This window comes from Mauremys mutica, chromosome 11 (genome assembly GCF_020497125.1).
Source record: "Mauremys mutica isolate MM-2020 ecotype Southern chromosome 11, ASM2049712v1, whole genome shotgun sequence".
In the NCBI taxonomy this organism is placed as follows: domain Eukaryota; kingdom Metazoa; phylum Chordata; order Testudines; family Geoemydidae; genus Mauremys; species Mauremys mutica.
In genome coordinates, this window is record NC_059082.1 from 15,328,772 (window position 1) to 15,349,180 (window position 20,409).

The 20,409-nt window shown below is 45.8% G+C and overlaps 1 long non-coding RNA gene across 2 annotated transcripts in view; it reads right to left on the reverse strand.

The window, feature by feature from the left end:
- Positions 1–20,409, reverse strand: part of LOC123343594 — a 96,541-nt gene that overhangs the window by 13,969 nt on the left and 62,163 nt on the right. Inside the window, exon 1 of one of the 2 annotated variants that reach the window (XR_006572288.1) lies at positions 8,447–8,502. The exons of the other annotated variant lie outside the window; for it this stretch is intronic. This is a non-coding gene — a long non-coding RNA (uncharacterized LOC123343594). Of the gene's footprint in view, positions 1–8,446; positions 8,503–20,409 lie in introns of those variants that run through there. 2 annotated transcript variants of the gene reach the window in all.

The following is a 20,409-nucleotide window of genomic DNA, read 5'->3' on the forward strand; positions in this document are numbered from 1 at the left end:
AGGTAACCAATTGAAGTTGCAGTGATCAGAGTGCTGGGTCAGCTGCCTAGTCTAGTTTAGTCCCAGCATGCTCTAAATTTGCACTGAGATGATTCTTTAAGGGCCACTTTGGCTTAGATTGTTCAAAGTCCTGCTTGGGAACATAGAATATGCTTTCCCATGTCATTACAAAAGGGAAAACACCATCACAGGTTGCTGCATTGTTGCCAGTCATGAGGTATAGGGCCACCTTTTCAAAGCAGCTTCTAAAAATTGTACATGCAGTCCGATTGATCATTTAGATATTCATATGCACATAGGTATAAGCACACGCAGTTACATGTTCTTCCTTTACAAATGTGTGGCTTTGCACATGCCAATTTGTGAGCTTACAAAGCTTGTGAATGCATTTTTCAGCACCTGCATTAAAAGTTTGGCCAAAGTCTTCAGCCGGAGGGAAGTTTGCATGGGTTACTGCATATTATGGACCAGATCCCCAGTTGATGGAAACTGGCATAGCTCCATTGAAACCAATGCATCTGGCCCAATGGAATATCTAAGTAAGTGAAGAATGCCTTTTCCCACACTAGAGACCTTCTGAACGCACAACAGCTCAGTCCATGGAGAGGCATTTCAAAATGTTCCATTTCTCACCTAGCAATCAGTAGTCATCTTTAAGACAGTCATCTAAGGCAATTACATAAAAAAACCCAAGATTTGGCAAGTAAAATATTTTGAAAATAGGGATATTGTAGGTACATTTGGAAGGTGTTTTGTTGACAAAAGGTACAACATAGAGAGTATTATGGTGCACTTAAGCCAATTCTGCTCTGTTGTTCTCACAACCTCAATATAAATAATAGCTTTGAAAGCACTGGCTCTTGGATCCTACTGTGCTAGTGAATACATAAATGGGGAAGGTAAAATGAGCAAAGAAAGATACTAAGCGGAAACCATTCTTGATGTAACTGCATTGACTTCACGGTAGTGGCACCAGGGATAATTATGTCTCATTCAACCCCCTGGGCTGCCTTCAGTTATCTCCAGCCATAGTGTGGGTTTGTAAGCGAAGACAAAGTTTATTGAAAAAGCACCGCGCTCCCAGCTGTTATGGAGGGTTATGTCACTAATACAGCTGCTAAAAGATTCTTCAGCCATTGCGGTCCATCAGTGTAGTAACCTGCTTAGGCACAATGGCAGATATTGCTTTATATAATGCCACAGAGCTCATTAGAAAAGGTGGAACCTAATGACTGGCCAGTAAAGTGGTTTTTAGTAGCACAGTCAAGCTACCCCCAATACCAAAGGAGATCAGAGCAAGCAGTGTGACTATGCCCCCCAAGCCCCACAGGGGACACTATGACAAAGAGTAAACTTGAGAGGCCAAATATTTGCTGCAGACACATTGAGTGGGGTCTGGGGCCCAAGATCAGAAGATTTTGCCATAACTTTGGCTGACGACACAGGCAGCTCCTCCTGCAAACTCATCTGAGAGGTGTGAGAGAGACAGACAGGTCTATGTCACAACTGGGCCTTGGTAGACAGACTCGGCCGAAGTCAAGGATTGACTAGATCATAAGAACATAAGAATGGCCGTACCGGGTCAGACCAAAGGTCCATCTAGCCCAGTATCTGTCTACCGACAGTGGCCAATGCCAGGTGCCCCAGAGGGAGTGAACCTAACAGGCAATGATCAAGTGATCTCTCTCCTGCCATCCATCTCCATCCTCTGACGAACAGAGGCTAGGGACACCATTTTTACCCATCCTAGCTAATAGCCATTTATGGACTTAGCCACCATGAATTTATCCAGTCCCCTTTTATCATGCAAACTGAACTCCCCTCACACTTAGTAGGGGCAAGTGACAAGGCAGAGACTGATCAGCTGGGGAGGATGGAAGGCCTGCTTTGGGCCCATGGCTATATGATAAAGCTGCCCTCCCCTTATGGAGCCCTTAGGGGTGGGGTCTGGTGGGACTGCTGCCTGCCCTCTCAGGAGCGAATGCCTTTGCCCAGGATTTCTTTCCCCATGGCCTTTTAGTGATCCTTTGAATCCTTCTCTTGGTTGAAGAGCCCTCCCTGTCCAGGCTAGCTTGGGCTGATTATTTGTGTTAGCATCCTAATCTCTGGTGAACAATATTGCTGCTATATTTAATGGGAGATAGGGTTATTACAAGATGATCTGGAATGAGCACTGCACCATTATGGTTTGCTCTGTACCTCAGAGCTAGCTTTAATTAAAACTGCCAATAACTTTCCAGGTCTTTGATATCCTGGGCTAAGCAAAGCAACAAGGGCACCCAGGTGGTTTAGTTTTTATTTTCATAACGGTCCATCAGCAGCAGGGGGTGGGGAATCAGGTAACAGAGACAGGCTCCCCAGCATCCCTACCACATGGGGATTGCTAGATGACCCCTGTACACACTGGCATGCTGATGGGGCCATGGGTTTGCTCTGCAGCCTTCAGCAGGAGGAGATGTTACGCCATGCTATTGGTGAGGCTGCTTCTTTCCTGAGCTACCTGTTGGAGTTTGGTTTGTACCAACCCTTCTGCAGAATTGTGTCTTGCCTGTCTCCTGTGGGCAGACAGACAGGCAGGTGCAGTGAGCCCATTGGACCATAAAAAAGGCCAGCTGTTGTAACACTGAATCACCATAGCCCAAGTTCTGATACGCAGCATGAATAAACGTTGAGCGGTCCACTGCTAGTGACTGCAGTCCACTGATTTCAAGGGAACCCAGTTCAGTGGATCAAGTATTATTCAACTCGAGGAAGCCTGAAAAGCTTTATCCCTTTGGGTCTTCCCTTCAGCTTCAATAGACCTGAGCTTCAGGTCTCCAACCCATTATATTAGACTACACGGTTGCATGTTTCCCTTTATTCATAGGATCTGCTTATGTCTATGAAGAGCCACACAGGTGCAATGATGAATGACTGAAACGAGCATGCACTTAGAGACAGAAAAATATTTCTAACAGGAAAGTGCTTCGAGACACCAATTAGCCCAACTACCATGATTCCTCCTCTGCACCTGCCTATGCACTGCAAAGCAGCACTACAGATATCAGGTTTTGAGAGTCATATAATAGATTGGGCTAATCTATTTTTATCCAATACCTGAAAGTTGGTGCAAGCTATGTGATCTTCTTTACTTGTACCTGTGCCTATGACCTACACAATCACGTTGCAGAGGTGATCTCGGAAGTGCTACCACCATTCAGTGTGGTTTGCAGTACAATATCGATCCAGTTCTTGGCTCTATGGGACCCCATTTACCATGGTACTTCTCAAGCAACCTACTTTGTGAGAAAGGTTATTCTAGAGATTATGAAAACGGAGAAGTGTGCGATCTATGGGAAGCTGATCAGAGAGGCTCACCTGTTTGCCCAAGGAGAGCACCTTGTTGAATGGTCCAAGCTATCAGCTTTATTCTTCCCAAGACTAAAACCAAGTCACATAAAGAAACAAGAAACTCTGAATTAGTTTTTCTCCCCAGAGGCCACACCGGGCACTGCACTGTGCTGCCAAACAAAAAAAACCCCCAATCATTCTTTGAGCTCTGATTTTGGTCCTTCACTCTTGTGAGCAGCAGGGCCTAGACACACTGGATACGGAATGCCTTGTATCAGTCACACCACCCTGCTCCGGCTGACTCACTAGCGGTCTTGACTTGCTCAGGAGCAGGGGTGTATCGAGCCCAACCTAAATTCATATCGCTCCTGCCTTCTGGGAGTTCTGAGAGGGCAGTGACACAGATTTCTCCCCTCTGAGTAGACATTTCACAGGAATCTGATGACAGACTTGCACACAGAAAGGGCTCAGTCCACAGTGACTGCAGCTCTCAGGTCCATACACGCCCTACCAACCCCACAAAGCGTATGCACCCTGCGAGCAGCTCCTACTGGCTGCCACAGCAGTGACCATTGCTAACTGGTGTGAGCCTGGGGGACAAGGCAATGCCATCCTTCCGGCAGTGTGGGAGATTCTGCAAGACGGGCCAGTCCCATCAATGCCTGCAGCCGGGGCTCAAGCCAGCCAGAGGAAGGAAAGAATCACGTCCGAGACCTCCTCTGTAAATACAGCCTTCACAATCTGGCCTTTTAGCACTGCATTACCCAACCAGTTGTATTTGTTCCCCGCTCCTCCCCAATCGGAGACAGGTTAATCTAGGTTCCTGTGGTGCAGCACGGTAGCATTTCTTAAGATGAGATCCTGGAACTCATGCAGAACCTGTAATAAAATTATCCCATTATGCTCATGAATGCAGGGGCGGGGGGAGAAAACAAACAGTTTTCAAGTAAACTAGCTGCTGGGCTCATTCTCTCCCTATTCCCACAGCAGCAGGTGGATGGAAATGCTCACTGTCAGCTCACAGAGATGTCTTTTTCCTAGTGCATTAATACCTAAAGCTCGTACACAGACACAAGACCTCTAACCTGATCAGAAATATCAGTGGAGTTACATCACAGATTAAATTTGATGCACTGGGAAGGACTCGCCCTCCTCCTAAGGTATAGAGGGGCTATAAAAGCTTTTTAGTTAGCTGGGGAATCTCCCCTGGAGATGCATGGCATAGGACAGACATAGGCTGCCTTGGGCAGGCCGCTTACAAGCCCCATTGTAGGGGGTGCACTGGGACCGGGCCGTAGCGCAGAGTGCTAGAGAGATTCTGGGGAACCTCTGGCTTGGGCAGCCACCTGGAAGCTGCTGTAACTTAAAGCAGTGCCCAAGTTACGCACAGGAATCATTCTGGCCATTCACCAGCCCAGAAAGGGAGGCGGTAAAGGTGGAGTAAAGTCACTTTTGCCCCTGACCCTATGTGCACTCCCCTCCTGGAGCCACATTACACAGTGCCACTCACATGTAAGGATTTTAGACCATCAGATGATCTGCAGTGCTATTCCTGCCTCCCCTGCACTCAGGAGGGATCAACGGGAGGACAGAATCCCTGCTTCCTAGAGATAATCGATATAAAATGATATCCCCCCCCCACCACACACACCTACATAGAATCACAGAAGCATGGGAATGGAAGAGACTTCGAGAGACCATCTAATCCAGCACCCCCAGGCTGAGGCAGGACCACGTATTTGTCTAACATGTTCTTAAAAAAAACAAAACAGACAAAAAAAAAAAAACCAGCCCTCCAATGACAGGGATCCACTGGAAGTTTAGTTAAGCTCTGGACTATCTTTATAGTTAGGAAAAACTTTCTAATATCTAACCTAAATCTCCTGCTACCTGATTAATGCTCTGACCATTACGGTCTCTGAACGGAACAATCAATGCGCATTTGAGCAGAGCTTAGAAGTGATCTCTTTCATTGGGGCGGGTGCACAGAATTCAGGAGAGGAACGTATGGTTTTAATGATCTGGAACTCTACCAACTCACTCCATTGCTGCAATGATGCGATTACAAGCCTTTGTAAATGCCCATGTGTACTTTGGCTTTATTGTGCCATCTACAACAATTTTGACTGGATAGAAGTTAATCCTGCCTCAGCGCAGGGGGATGGAGTAGATGACCTCCTGAGGTCCTTTCCAGCCCTATGTTTCCAAGTCAGCACAATAATAGAAGGAAACAGACAGCATGTATTGTTTGCTACTGCCCCCGAAAGTATTTGAGTGATGCCCATTTACAGCTGTCACAGAACCCATTTATACGCACTGCAAAACTTTATCCTGGATTTTGATTGCCGACCCATTTTGTTCTCTGTTTTCCCCCTTAAAAATCATTTACAAGCTATTTCAAAAGCAGGTGATTTTGACTCCTGTTGGGAGGCTCCACTGGTTGATTTGTGTTGTTCGATTCATTAACGCCCCTGCTCCCCCCAACCCAAAGTCACAGCCAGCGCAGATTGAAATTTTAAAAAGGTGGTGGAATATGCTCCAGTCTCTCCTCAATCAATACTACGCTAAATGACTGCAAACCTGGACCCATGGTGCATGTAATACATCATTTGATAACCCCATAAATTGCTTTCAGCCACTCTTTTGCCAAGATCAAGAGTACCACCATGCTCTGTCTGGGATTGTCACGGACCCTGATATTGGGTGATCTCAGCTGAGCTTCTTTTCTTTCTCTAACTACTAGATCCTAGTAGTTTATAAATTGCTTTGAATGGCCTCCCTTTTGCAAGTTACTATTACATCAAAAGGCTTAGCACTTTCTGGCCATGGATCTCAAAGTGGTGCAGAGGAATTAATCCTCAGCAACATCCCTGGAAGTATGGATGTATTCTTCTTCTTCAGAGGAGAGAAGTGAAGCAACTTACACAAATGTCACACAGCAAAGCAGTGTCAGAGTCCTCCCAGGTTACACAACTCCCAGTCCCCTGCCCTAACCCCTAGGGAACATGGCTCCCAATTACTATTCATTCACATGGCACTAGCTTAGCTTCGAAGCAGGTGCTACAGCCCAACCTCCTACTTGGATATTTGACTAACCTGGGCCATGATGGATGGCTATTACCCAGGACCAGCTCTACAGTTTTCGCCGCCCCAAGCAGCGCGCTGAATTGCTGCTGCGGACAGCTAAACATAGAAGCTGCTGCTGAATTGCTGCCGCCGCAGAAACACGCCTGCCGCCCTAAGGGCACAGGGACTGCCCCCGCCATCCACAGCGGCAATTCGGCACACTGCTTGGGGGGAAAACAACAGGGACTGCCGCCCCTTGCAGATTGCCACCCCAAGCCCCAGCTTGGAATGCCGGTGCCTGGAGCCGGCCCTGCTATTACCATGCGCTGGCCTAGCTAAAGCAAGGGGAGCACTCGTGTCTGTTCCCACTAGGGAGGCACCTACATTACAAAAGCCACTAACAGCTGCCATTAACTAGCACCTTCGACAGCTGAGAGACCTAAATCTGAATGGGCACAAAAGCTGGACTTCATTCTAAATCCTCCTTAAACCACACTCCTTCCATCAACCCTTCCCATAATAATCCACCCAGATAGTTTAAAATCAGGCATATTTTTAGACAGAAACTATTCCAGCATAACAGGCCATGATCTCCTCTCTGCAGGGAAACGACACTCCTAAGAACCAGGGTCCTTTACTGTGGTATCTTCTCTCCCGCTCCCCTCATGGGTTGGGGAGAGCTCAGCGGTTACTGATGAGTCACAGAAGGAGATTAAATAGAAAGGGTGAAGGTGACTAGGCATGATTAGACCCCATCTTGTCAGGGCCACTCCCAACAGTGGAAGTGCAACTCTTGGAACAGGTTCACTTATTAAATTCAGACCCACAAGAGACAGTGGAATTGCCCTAAGGGCTAGAGGTTGATATATGGCAAGGCAGAATTAGAACAAGCATAACTTGGTCACTGGGAAACTTCGCCCCCCTGACTTGCTAAGGGGATCACAGTGAGTCACAGAAGGAAATTGCAGCCTAAACCCCTGGTCTGGAGGGAGAGGCACAAGAGTTCCCGCCTCAAGAGGAGCGAAGGCTGGAGGCCTGAGAGGCGATGCCATGAAGGGGTCAGAGAAGCAGTTATACCAGAACTGAGACAATCATGTTTGTTCTCTGTGCAAATGGGTGAAGTTTGTAGACTGACTTGTTATAAGTTAGCTGCTCAACTTCCTTTTACACAGAGCCTAATGGCGGAAAGCACCGCATTCAAGCAGTGTGGTTTCTATCAGCTTCCCCAGGAAGGCCAGCTTCCCTTTAATGTGCTCCTTCTCCTTCTGGAGCCACAGTTCCACCACAGCATGAACCATTTAACTACTAGCAGCTTGTATTCCTCTCCCCCAAGTTAAGAAGCCACTGAAAAGAAAGCTATAGAATAACGTACTCTCTGGATACAAGGCTCTAAGGTATGTATGGACAATTCTGCACCTCAGGCATCTACCTCTTCTCCCTCAGGAAAAGAGGTCTGACACATGCAGGCCAGATCTGGTGTAAACTGGCATAGCTCGTCAGGGTTCCTTCCCCACGCTGAACTCTGGGGTACAGATGTGGGGACCCACCTGAAAGACCCCCTAAGCTTATTTTTACCAGCTTAGGTTAAAAACTTTCCCAAGGCACAAATTTCACCTTGCCTTGAACAGTATGCTGCCACCACCAAGTGATTTAAACAAACATTCAGTGAGGGCCACTTGGAGCCCTAACTCCCCCAAAATATCTCCCCCCAAGCCTCTACACCCCCTTTCTTGGGGAGGCTTGAGAATAATATTCTAACCAATTGGTTACAAAGTGAGCACAGATCAAACCCCTTGGGTCTTTAGGACACTGAAAAACAATCGGGTTCTTAAAAGAAGTTTATTTAAAAAATAAAAAAAAGAATCACCTCTGTAAAATCAGGATGGACGATAACGTTACAGGGTAACAAAAAGATTCCAAACACAGAGGATTTCCCCTCTAGGCAAAACTTTAAAGTTATAAAAACAGGGATAAACCTCCCTCTTGGCACAGGGAAAATTCACAAGCTAAAACAAAAGATGATCTAATGCCTTTCCTTACTATTACTTACTATTTCTGCAATGTTAGATGTATCATTTCAGTAGAAGCTGGATTACTTGCTTGGTCTCTCAAACAAAGAACAAAAACCTTCCCCCACAGATTTGAAAGTATCTTCTCCCCTTATTGGTCCTTTTGGTCAGGTGCCAACCAGGTTATCTGAGCTTCTTAACCCTTTACAGGTAAGGAAGGATTTTATGCTACCCTTAGCTCTACGTTTATGACAGCTCTAATGGAAGCACTGGAGCTACACTGATTTCCATCCACTAGCAATCCATTCCCTAATGCAGATGCACCCTAGAAGGATCACAGCAGTTAGCTACACTACTTACATACAGCTTTCTTGCTTGCTATTTCTAAGTGCATGTCTGTCTCCCCCCCTTCAGTGGCTTTTCCTACAATTAGAGATTCAGCCTCAATGTGCGGCAGCTGTTCTGAACACAAACAAGGCAAGAGTGGTTACCCTAGTGACCTACATCTAAGCACCTCAAACAGCTGTTCTTCTTGCAGCCACTGAAAACAGAAGCCTCTGATTGGAGCCAGAAATTCAGCTGTCCTTGTCACCCTCCATAGGGGAGCCCTGAATCCTGTGGGGATCAGGAGCTAATGTCTCAGGTCCATGTTCCTCCCTGGAAGGCTCTGCCCCTGATGGGCTCCCATCAGGTGAGGCACAAGCCCTTTCCTAACCTGGATTACAGCTAATGAGCCTCACCAGCTCTGGACTCCAGTCCGAGTCCACAGAATAGTCCTGTTTCTCCATGCAAGGGCTAAACCCTGCCACAGACGGGCACTTGGCAGAGAAGAAAAATGGACATTTGGGAAGAAGTTTGAGCGGGGGCAGATATAAGAATAGATTAAAACAAACCCCAACGCTTTTATCAAACTGTCCTCATAAGGCTTGATTCTGTAAGGTGCCCCAGTCCCTCGAAGTCAAAGGCATTGAGGTTGTTTGACCGCACCTCACAAAATTAGTCAACACCTGGCAGGATCACAGCCGTAGGTGCCACGAACACACAACCCTTCCATTTCAAAGCCCCATATACAAGAAAACTAAGGCAATCTCAGACATCACATTGCAGAGACCACTGTCTTAGAAACACAGGGTTTGCCATCTCACATGAGGATATAGCTAATCCAGAATCCTTTCTTCCACAGTGGTTATAAATGAAGGGACTAAATTCTTGCAGAGGCTAATGTCCTTATAGGAAGTTCTCCTTAACCCCTGAGAGATGGGAACAAACACAACTAGCTCTTATGCAGTACTTTTCATCAGTAGATCTCAAAGCACTTTACAAAAGGAAGCCTCTCTCATTATCCTCATTTAACAGATGGAGGAACTGGGGATGGCTTATGCCCTGACATAGGAGGGTTTTAGGGAAAATTTGTCCATCAAATCTGGTAATGTCCCCTCCCTAGTGAGCACTACCCACTAGGCTTTGAATTACCCATAAGTCCCTGGTACAGGAGCAGGTATGGCTGCTCTCTGCCACCTCAAGCTCCCTCCCTGGCACACTTTCCACCTTGGGGCCTCTGCACCTCCATTTATGCTGCCCCCAAACTCCTTTTAAAAAGAGACCCAATCCCCTCTTGTAGGTGCCATTTTGCAAACATTTCTGCACCTGCTTAACTTACTACTGTCAGCAGTCCTACTGAAATCAATGGGGCACCAACCATTCATGGTAGCAAAGTTACACACACACACGTTTAAGGCCTTGCCTACACTACAGAATAAGGTTGACATAAGCTGCCTTGTGTAAATCTAGCTGTGGAATTTGGCTCCCACCAACATAAGTGCCTCTCTGTGCTGATTTAGTAACACCCCCTCCATAAGCAGCGTGGAGCCACGGCCGACTTAATTAGGTCAATGCAGTGTCAGTGAAAACACTGCATTGTTTACATAGACTGTTTCCGGCTTTCAGGAGCCATCCCTAAATGCCCCACCCTGATAACACAATTGAAACAAGCACTGCTGGTGAGGCTGCACACCACTGACACAAGGCGCCCACGGTGCACACACACACAAGCAATTTAATAACTGTGGTGGTTGTATGCTGACAAGTTAGGTCGATATCATTTTGCAGTGTAGACATGGCTTAAGTGTTTGTAGGATTAGTGCCCTAAATGACCCCCAGGGCAGGCTGCAGATGTGGCCAGAGTGCACTCTGCTACAATTCTTCTCTGCTTCCCATAACCCATATGTGGCAGAGAGGCAGAATGGAAGTTGGAGCAGCCTTTAGGCTGCTCTAACTTTCAAAAATGGTAGCCAGGTGGGCACCTGGATGCCTCAGATCACGGGGAGTGCAGAAGGGGCTTAAAGCCACCATCTTCTCTATCCAAGCACATGAACAGAGGAACTGCGAATTGGGACACTTAAAAATTAAGTCAAAGTCATCATTCACTCTATAATGCTCTGCTAAGAGTGCTCCAGTGGATAAAAAGAAAGTTTTGCCAAAGCTATGTATACAAATATGGTGCTTTAGTGACAGTACAGATTTGGAACTCAGGTCTCTATATATACACACATGCACTATAGCTATGACCAGAATTTTAAAGTCTAACAAAAAACCCACCTCAATTATTTTAACCACTTATCCATTGTGTTCCAATATTGATTTGGAAGCATACCAATTATTTAAGTCAATTGCCTATTAAAATTCATTTTCAGTTAAAGGTCAGACCTACAGATTGAAACCAGATGCAGTACATAATTCCTATCAGGATTGTGATTTGCACACAAGTTCATTGCTATGTTTCTGCAGAAGTAATTTCTCCTGTCGAATTTGGCTCCATAAGCTAGCATAGCTATTACACCCTCGATTAATTAAGAGCTTTTTATTACCATTATCAGAAAGTTTAAAACACTGCAATCTTGGTTAAAAAGGCACTGCAACTTAAATACTTATTGTACTTAATTCCCATCATTGGTAGAGGAAGTGGAAAGGAATGGCGTTTAGAGCTGTGTGGGCATTTCATTTAATAATGAGTGGACCTGAGAAGCTTAGAGGTTGTTGTGAAAAACAGTCTATATCCTTCAATATGGAGACGTTTTTATGAACTTTGTTCTACACACTGGGCTGCATCTCTCATAAGGAGAAGCTACTTTCTTGGGCAATTTCTAATACTCCCTGGTATTAACCAGGATGGAAAGGCCACAAGGACAGCATCTTGTGATACCTTGAAACTTCTGCTGCCAGCTGGTGCAGGATAACATGGAAGTATAGGAATGCTGAAAACAATCCGAAGGAGTCAAACCGACATTGCTGACTCCAATACAAAGTGGGCGTTTCTGCAAATTATTTCTTCTCCAGTGCCGCAGACAAAGAATGGCAGCAAAAGCCCAGCCTAGTCAGCCAGTTAGAAAGGCCAGGTTTGAAGATTAAGAGGTGGGTTTGCAGAGGCTGCTGCCTATCATGCTGATCAGTCTCTTATTGCATGCTTGTACTCCCCTGTCTGCCTGTATCTTCCTGTTGCCTCATCTTATATTTGATTGCAAGTAACTTGGGGCAGGGACAGACTGTTCTGTATTTGTACAGCACCTAGCACAATGGGGTCCTGGGCCACAACTGGGGCTACAGTAAGACAATACTACTACGATGCCTAAGCAGCAGTGTGGGTATCTGATATTTCGAATGACAGAGGATACTGAAAATACTAACCCAAGAATGACTTTTGAGGATTATAGCACTAAATGCATTGGGGAGTGGGGGGGGGGGGGACTGGTTTCTTATGGTGTAAAGGGTTGGAGCAGAGGTAAGACAGATAATCTGCACTATACCCCTTATAAGATAGATGTGCTTTTAGGCAGAGTCTGAAGTAAGGGGTAGCAAGTAGGCACGTTATGCTGACGGGGAGGGGAACATTGTGCTTCAAGACACAATGGCTCCCAGAGCTCTTCTCTTGCATTGGGATGAGCAGTAGTTTCCTACACCCTTTTATGGTGTGTACCCTACCACTTTTCTCCACCCCAGGCATCCCACCAGCTCTGCTCACCAGAGCCTAGAGGGGCACAGCCCCAGATCTGTCTACTCCCGACCCCTCCACACTCACATGCTCCCCAGGGAAGGATCTGCAGCACATTCCCTGCACTCCTCTGAATGTGAGTCAGATGCTACCTAGCCTATAGATGGCAGCATTGGGAACATTAGAAAGGTGCAATTTTTTCTTTAAAGTTTAAGAAGACCAAGGGCCAGATGGCGATACCCACTACTCATGTTAGGGAGCACCTTACTCCACCAGTAATCCTGCTCACCTCAGTGGAATTATTTATGGAACCAGGGGCTATTCAGATCAGAATCCGGAGCCAAAGAAAGGAGATTTGCTTGGTGGCCTGCACGTCTCCTTTGGCCCGCAGTGAAGGGTTGATTAACAGGGTCACAGCCTGGACTGACTCTTTCCATTGTCTACACTCATGTACTACTGTTTCCTAGTTTAACTGTGTGCCGCTAATGTGCCAAATGCAAAGAGCTTTAAAAACAATGAAATGCCCCTTAATAAAAGTCCTTTCTTTCAACATCTGTGAACTCTTGAGTATAACTGGCTGCAGGCGGTGCTTAATGTTTGTGAAGAGATCGGGGAGTTACTAATTGGCTGCCTTACCACTGCCCAGGTGTCTTTCCCCCACCCCCTTTACAGCTTTATTTTATGCAAAGGGTACAAGGGATTTAGCTCTGTGGATGAACAATCTGCAGCAGTGACATTCCCTGGAATACAGGAGCAAATATGGGGTTTCCATGCAGATATAGGGACATAATATATGCATGGGGTTGGTTGGTCTTTGAACAATAATAGAGCTGGGTGAAATTTTTACTCCAATAGTTTTCCATCCGAAAAATTCAGTTTCACCCTAACTGAAATTTTTCCACAAGAAAGTATCAATTTTGATGAAAAAGTTTTTGGTTTTCCCCACAGAAGAGTTTTGAACAGGTTCCAAATGGAAATTTTCATTTTGAAACATTTGAAGTTGAAGCTAAGCGAACATTTTCCTTTCAAGATGTCAATCGCAAACAAAAGGCTTTAGTTCTGAATTGGTTAGAAGTTTCCTGTGGGAAACTTGATATTTTTCCTGCCAAAGATAGTTGAAAAAGAAGATCTACCCCTCCCCCCCCATTAAAAAATTTCAGCTTTGACCAGCTCTGGGCAACACATTTGAGAATGTTTGAACTGCTCATGCTGTAGAGCATAGACTCCTACAAGATGTTCAAACCAATCTTAAAAGGTGTTCTGTGTCCCCCAAGGCATTCATGGGAAATTTCAATCTAGTGAGATAATACCAGGCCCCATGTGTACCAGCCAAGAGGGGGAAGCTCTCTCAGGTCTGTGTGCTGCCCATCTGCTCACACCAAGGCTAAATTTTAGTTATAGCTTTGCCCTCGTAATACATAGAAAATGTTGGAGGAACTAACAAAACCGAAAACACTAAAGAAAACCAAGCCCACACATCAAGTATAGTGCCCAAGCCACATTGGGCCTACGCATTAATATTAATTCAGGGTTCATTAGGCACTTACAAACTTCACAATTTACCCAGGCAAATCCTTTTTCTTAAGAGCTCCTATTATGTCATAAAATGATTCTTCTTCGGGGCTCTATAAAATATTTTAAAGCTCTTTAAAATTTACACACCAAAGAAAGCACCCTTCCAATTCATGGCAATTGTCCACCTAGACCTTTAAACTAAAGCAGATCCAAACAAAATACAATAGGTAATGTGTTTTGTGTGTGGGTTTCTATAATTCTAGAATGCTTTCCCACCTGAATGGCTTATTCTTTTTGCTAGTATGAATCTCTCCCTGCTGACCAGCACTTTTCATTTTCTAGTGGCATTTATAACAGCAATGAGGTGGCAAAGTTTACATACAGGCAAAACAAATTCCCCTTTTCTGGAGATGCAGTACAATACATCCCCAGCACTCACATGACTTACCAGAGCAAATATTTGGGAAGGTTTCCAGTTGCATTCATTTTCCCAAATGAGAATTTTTTAAAAAACAATGCATGCTCCAGTTTGCATGCTATTGGCCAAATCCTGAACTGTGTGCATTTGGAGCAAGCTAGGGTGGTGGAAAAGGTGCCATCTTTATGGCCCCCCAGTCCTGGAACCAGCTGGACACAAGGCTGGTGCTGGCATCAATTAAATCAGGGGTGGGCAACCTTTCAGAAGTGGTGTGCCGAGTCTTCATTTATTCACTCTAATTTAAGGTTTCGCGTGCCAGTAATACATTTTAATGTTTTTAGAAGGGCTCTTTCTATAAGTCTATAATATAGAACTAAACTATTGTTTTATGTAAAGTAAATAAGGTTTTAAAAATGTTTAAGAAGCTTCATTTAAAATTAAATTAAAATGCAGAGCCCCCTGGACCGGTGGCCAGGACCCAGGCAGTGTGAGTGCCACCGAAAATCAGCTTGCGTGCCACCTTCGGCACACGTGCCATAGGTGCCTACCCCTGAATTAGCCAGGGACTACTTGGATGCAGGGAGGTTCTAGTTGTGCTCCCTTTCCTTGACCATACCGTAGTGCTAGGACACAGAATGGTATAGGGCAACAAGAGCAGCTCCTAAATAGTGGGACCTACACAGGTTGAATCTGGCTGGTTTATGGCTGCTATATAGCGGTGGTGCAGTGCAGAGCAAACAAGAATCCAGGCCTATAGTTTCTACTGCAGCTTTAACACAGGACCTGTGTTCGACGCAGATGCTGAGCTGTACTGCACTGGCAAAGTGGATGGAGGCTTTCTACCAGTGGAAGGACAGAATGGAGCAATGTCACAATGGGATAAATGCAGTTCCGAGAAGTTACTCTAGATTGACACCAATGTAACAGAGAAAATCAAATCCAATGTCTCCAGGGGTGCACATGCCGTATCTCTGTGTGGGTTGTCAGCAGGGGGGACGGAATACATGGCCTTCTGGGTCAAAAAGCATAACCCCCGCTACCTGAGCTACCCATCTCTGTTAATGTAAAGCAGGTAGCCCATTCAGACAGCGATGTGGTCCAGGCACTAAGGGGGACAGAGAACCACTCTGTAAGCATGGGTTACACACATTTAGGGTGTATCTACACTGCACACTCCTTACAGAGAACGCACTGCATGCCCCCCTAGCATGGGTATAAATAGCCATGTGGATGGTGAGGCACTGCTTAGGTGAGTAAAGACACACCTGAACATTAGGGCACATACGCTACACAGCTTCCTATGCACCCAAGCAGTGCCTCCCCCATGGCTATTTTTAGCAGTGTAGCATCCTGCTGCAGGGACAGGGTCCGGCAGCTCTGGCATCTCCCTGCAGCAGGGAAAGGCTCTGGCTGAGGAGCCTTTTCCTGCTGCCTTCCCACTGCCAGAGACTTTCACTGCAGCATGTAGCTACACATACCCTACGTGCTGCCACCGACATAGACAAGGCCCTAGAATGTCTCACACCTCCTTTTAAAAGGCTTGGGGCAAGGTCCTCAGCCACCCACTGAAGTGGCACCAAGGAATGTAACCAGCATCTGAGGATTCCCCTGGCTTTATGCCACCTACTCCCCCTTGAGGCATAAAGGATGGGAGGGAAACTTGTTGGGGACAGAAGGAAGCACTGCTGTGATGTGGGAATGGCCCCCAGGCAGTTTAAGTCACAGCAGCTGTGAGCCTGCATTCCTCTCCCCTCACCGCAGGGTTGAGAACCAGAAAGGTGTCTTGGTGCCACCTTTCCGTCTCCCTACTTAGGGGTGCTGAGCAGTTTTGGATCTAGTTTTACTCTCCTGACTGCAGTGGGGTTATGCTCAATTGACACCAGTGTAAGTCTGTGAGGGGGTCCACTTATGTCACGTGAGCGCCTCCTATTGGGTGTGGGTGCTCTCAGCTTTTGCGGTGCTCTCTACTGGGAGTTTCTCTTTTTCAGGTGCGTTTTCAGTGACTCAGCCCTCCATTGAGTCACATACAGTTCATAGACAAAACAAAATAGACCCCTTCCAGGGTAAACAGTCTAACAGGGCCCAGGGCCAGCTCCAGGGTTTTTGCCGCCCCAAGCGCTGGGAAAAAAAAGCAAAAACAAAAAACCAAAAAACAGCCACAATCGTGATCGGCGGCAGCTCCACCACGCTGCTTTCTTCTTGGCTGCAATTTGGTGGCAGGTCCTTCCCTCCGAGAGAGGCCGAGGGACCTGCTGCTGAATTGCCGCCAAAGAAGCCAACGTGCCGCCCCTTCCCCTTGGCTGCCCCAGGCACCTGCTTGCTGAGCTGGTGCCGGCCCTGACAGGGCCTATCCCAGTACCGTGTTTGGTCTTCTGCTGCCCATCCAGGGCTAGTTCTCAAATTGTCCTTGTGCTGGAAGGGAGCAGTTCCCCTAGGGCTTCCTTCCTGGAGACTCTTCGCTCTATAGTGAGTCTCAATCAACCCCAGCTGAGTGTCTGTTTCAGTTCAATACATCCCCTTTTTGGAGTATAAAGTTCAATACATACTAACCCCTTTTGGGTCTTCAGTCTATTTCCTGAGCCTATGTAAACTCCCTTCACAGGGCACTTGGCCACTTCCCACCAGCCACAGCTGGAAACCCAGGCCCACCCACTGTACCGAGTCCCAACCCAGGGACCCTACAAATAACAGCCACCCACTGCATCCCTTTAACTAACTCATTGCTGCTACTTTTCCCTGGACCACTTACCCACAGCCCCAAGCTGTGATGGGGCCTTCACCCTTACCTCAAGTTGAAGCCTTGCTTGAGTCCCAATAGCCAGCCAGGGACACCTTCCTTGCTCCCCTAGTCCCTGCTAGTGATGGCTCTGTCCAGATGCTGGAGCAGCAGCAGCCACCTAGGAGCACTTTTCTTGCTCCTCTGACTCCAGCCAGTAACTGAATCTACTCAGGCCCAGCAGCTCCTTTTATATGAGCCTACTGGCTCTAACTGGCTGCTTCCCACACAGCCTCTCTAAGCAGCTTGGAGGACTCACCTCTTCTGCTCTTTTCCTAGGGCAGGGTTTGGTAGGCTCACAAGGCCTCCAGCAGGTGACATTCAGGCCTGCTACACCCAGTCACAAAGTCAAAGTAGAATCAGGCCTTAGAAGGGCAGGTATCATCAGCCTTTGCTCAGGAGCCAAGGGTAGGCAGGCATGACCCTAGCTACATCTCCAGCCCATCCAAACATGCCTTCTGAGATATGGACAGTGGCACTGCCCAAGATAATCCTCTATCACCACCCTCAACTATACTCTGGGCACCCTATTCACTTCTGTCCTGTGGCCACTTTACCAGGCTAAAGTGGCACAAAGGGGCTAAAAGGCAGGTATAAGGCCTCTTTAGGTGATACCCCAGGTACTGGGAGCCCCAACACCCAGTTCTACCATCTTTGAACTGCCTCTCCAGGAGCTCCACGCACAGGTGGCACACTTGGGCAGGATGGAGGAGGGAGGGCACAGGAGGGATGTGGCCAAGATGGACCTTCCCCCTGCCAATTCTGAGCTCCATTATGGCCTTGAAGCAGGAGGGCAAGTTAGGGCAGCTCTAAGGGCTGCACTAGGGACCACTTTGGCCACCAGCAGTCTCTGAATAAGGGGGAGTACAAGCTGCCTCCTCTCTCCATAATAAGTGCTATTACAGGGAAGAATCTGCCCCAGAGAGGGCAAATGTAATTCTGATTGACAACAGCATTCCAGCATGACCTCCCCACTCCCGATGCTAAGCCAGACAGAGTTCAGTCCTGTGCAAGTCCCATGCTGGAAGCTATCATTTAAAATACCAATAGTTAAAATTGATTAAGATCCCTGGAATCAGATTCCATCTCAGTTAAACAGGTGTAAATCCAGAGCAACACCATTGAACTACCAGCTAGCTGAGAGGAGAATCTAACTAAATACGTACATACATACATACATACATAAATTACTGATACGTTTCCCTCCTGTTTTCATATGCTCTTGGTCTTGGAGAGTTGGATTCCCATGGATGGACTGTGCAGCATCAAGCCATTATTTTCTGTTTTGACAAAAACTTTAGATTTTTGTGACTAATAAGGGAAAGAAACGGCTTTAAAACAGTCCAGGCAGGAGCTGATGAAATGTGGGGGGAAATGCACACCACAGTTAATTTTAAAAGTTGTAAATTCTACTGGACAAAACCAAAATTGTTTAGCTCTGTTTGCTGTCAAAATGGGATGGCTGCCCACTCAAATATTTTATGATGCTTCTGTAAATACATTTCACAGGTCTGATTGATATATCAATCTATCATGATGCCAAACAGCTGTTCCACACAGTGACTATAATTTGATCCTGATGTAAAATAACTTCTCTAATATTGTTTGCCCAGGATCTTCCCCCTTTGCGAAGAAAAAGAATCAGAGTCGTGCAATGTGTAGCAATGCTCCTGGTTAATATTTTGTCTAACAGACTTTTATTTTGGGGTCACAGTTACAGAGTATTAGAAAAATGAAAGCAGCAGGCTGACCATGGATGGATCCGATAGCTCTGAAAGAGCCTAAGGGAAACAAGTGTAGCATTTCCTATTCCAGAACCCAGCCAATCCTCCACAGTGTATCCATCACAGGCTGCCTGGATAGGTCTGCCTTCCGCAGCCTGGAATCTGATAGGATTTAAGACTTACTGTGGAAAATGTCTCCGCATTGTTGAACAGGCTAGCAATGAAATCTCTCCCCAGGGGTGGAACTGACAGCCCGGTGAAAACTAATCATTACAGACCCCGGGACTGGTCTTGCAACCTTTACTCACACAAGCAGTCCTTATTCATGCAAGCAATCCCATTGATTTTAATGGGCCTACTCTTATTCATGCAAGCAATTCTTACATTCAAAAGGGTTGCAGCTTTAGGTTCTCTCTCTCGTCTTTACAATGGAAATACTTAGTTAAGTTACTGTATATGTGAGCATAGGTTTGCATAGTGCTTTGTAGAGAGTGCATTTAATTCTCTTATCTGCCTTGACAAAATTCAGTTTTTTATTAAAATGATTAATGTCTACGAATTTAATCAACACATATTCACACAGCAGCAGCTTTACCCTAAGTTTGATTTTAAACAGCTTGTGTCCTGACGCATGAGGTATATTATATCATTTGACAGCAGTGACATTTATATTTGTAATTACTAAATGGTGACAATCCATTGGTAAGCCCGCCCCACTTCAGGAAAGAAAACGGATATAAGGGTGCCATACCAAACTGTGCTAAGTGTCACAATAAATCAATGGATTAAAAGATTACAGAGCAACTACAATGTCACAACATTCTCCTGATAACAAAAGCCTATGCATAAGAATTAAAGCAATTTATTTTGGAGTCCATATGATTTTCTTTCCTCTACTGGTGTGACACAGTTGCTGTTTTATTTCAGCAGCTTCAGAGCAGCAGAGGTACTGCACAGAAGAAATCATTGTGCTCTGGGGAGTTGATTATAGAATACTGAAAAATCGGTCAGTTCAAGATGGAATATAGAAGCACAAAAATGCGATATAAATTTTGATAAACTGTGCAGGAAAAATAAGGTACAAAGCAGGTTTTTTTTAAGACACAGTGCATCAAATTTAGCAAGCATCTTCTACATGTTATCAGCCTACAAATGCTATTTTGAAAGCAGTTTTAGATCATTTAACATGTTGCAGATACAAACCCTTCCCCCCTGCAAGATCAGAAACAGCATATCAAACAGTGTAAACGCAATTAGTGTAGTGGAGAAAGAAGGGATATCTTCAGGTCTGTTGGCAATTAATGGTACTTATTATCTGCTGTTGAAGGAAGCTGTCAGATGAGATTTGCTACCCAGATTGTCCAGATGTAGTAAACACATGGAACTTTAAACAAAATCCATAATTTAGCATCCTATTATATTGGTTTATGCTATCTCTTGAGATGTATAGTAATTCTGGGCCCCGTTCATCCCTAGAGTCCTAGACTAGCTCTATTAGAATTTGTGGAGTTACACCAGATAAGAGATTCCTCTGACCTTTCCCATTTGTGGGTCCTATTGAAGTTAGTAGGTGTGTGAGGGTG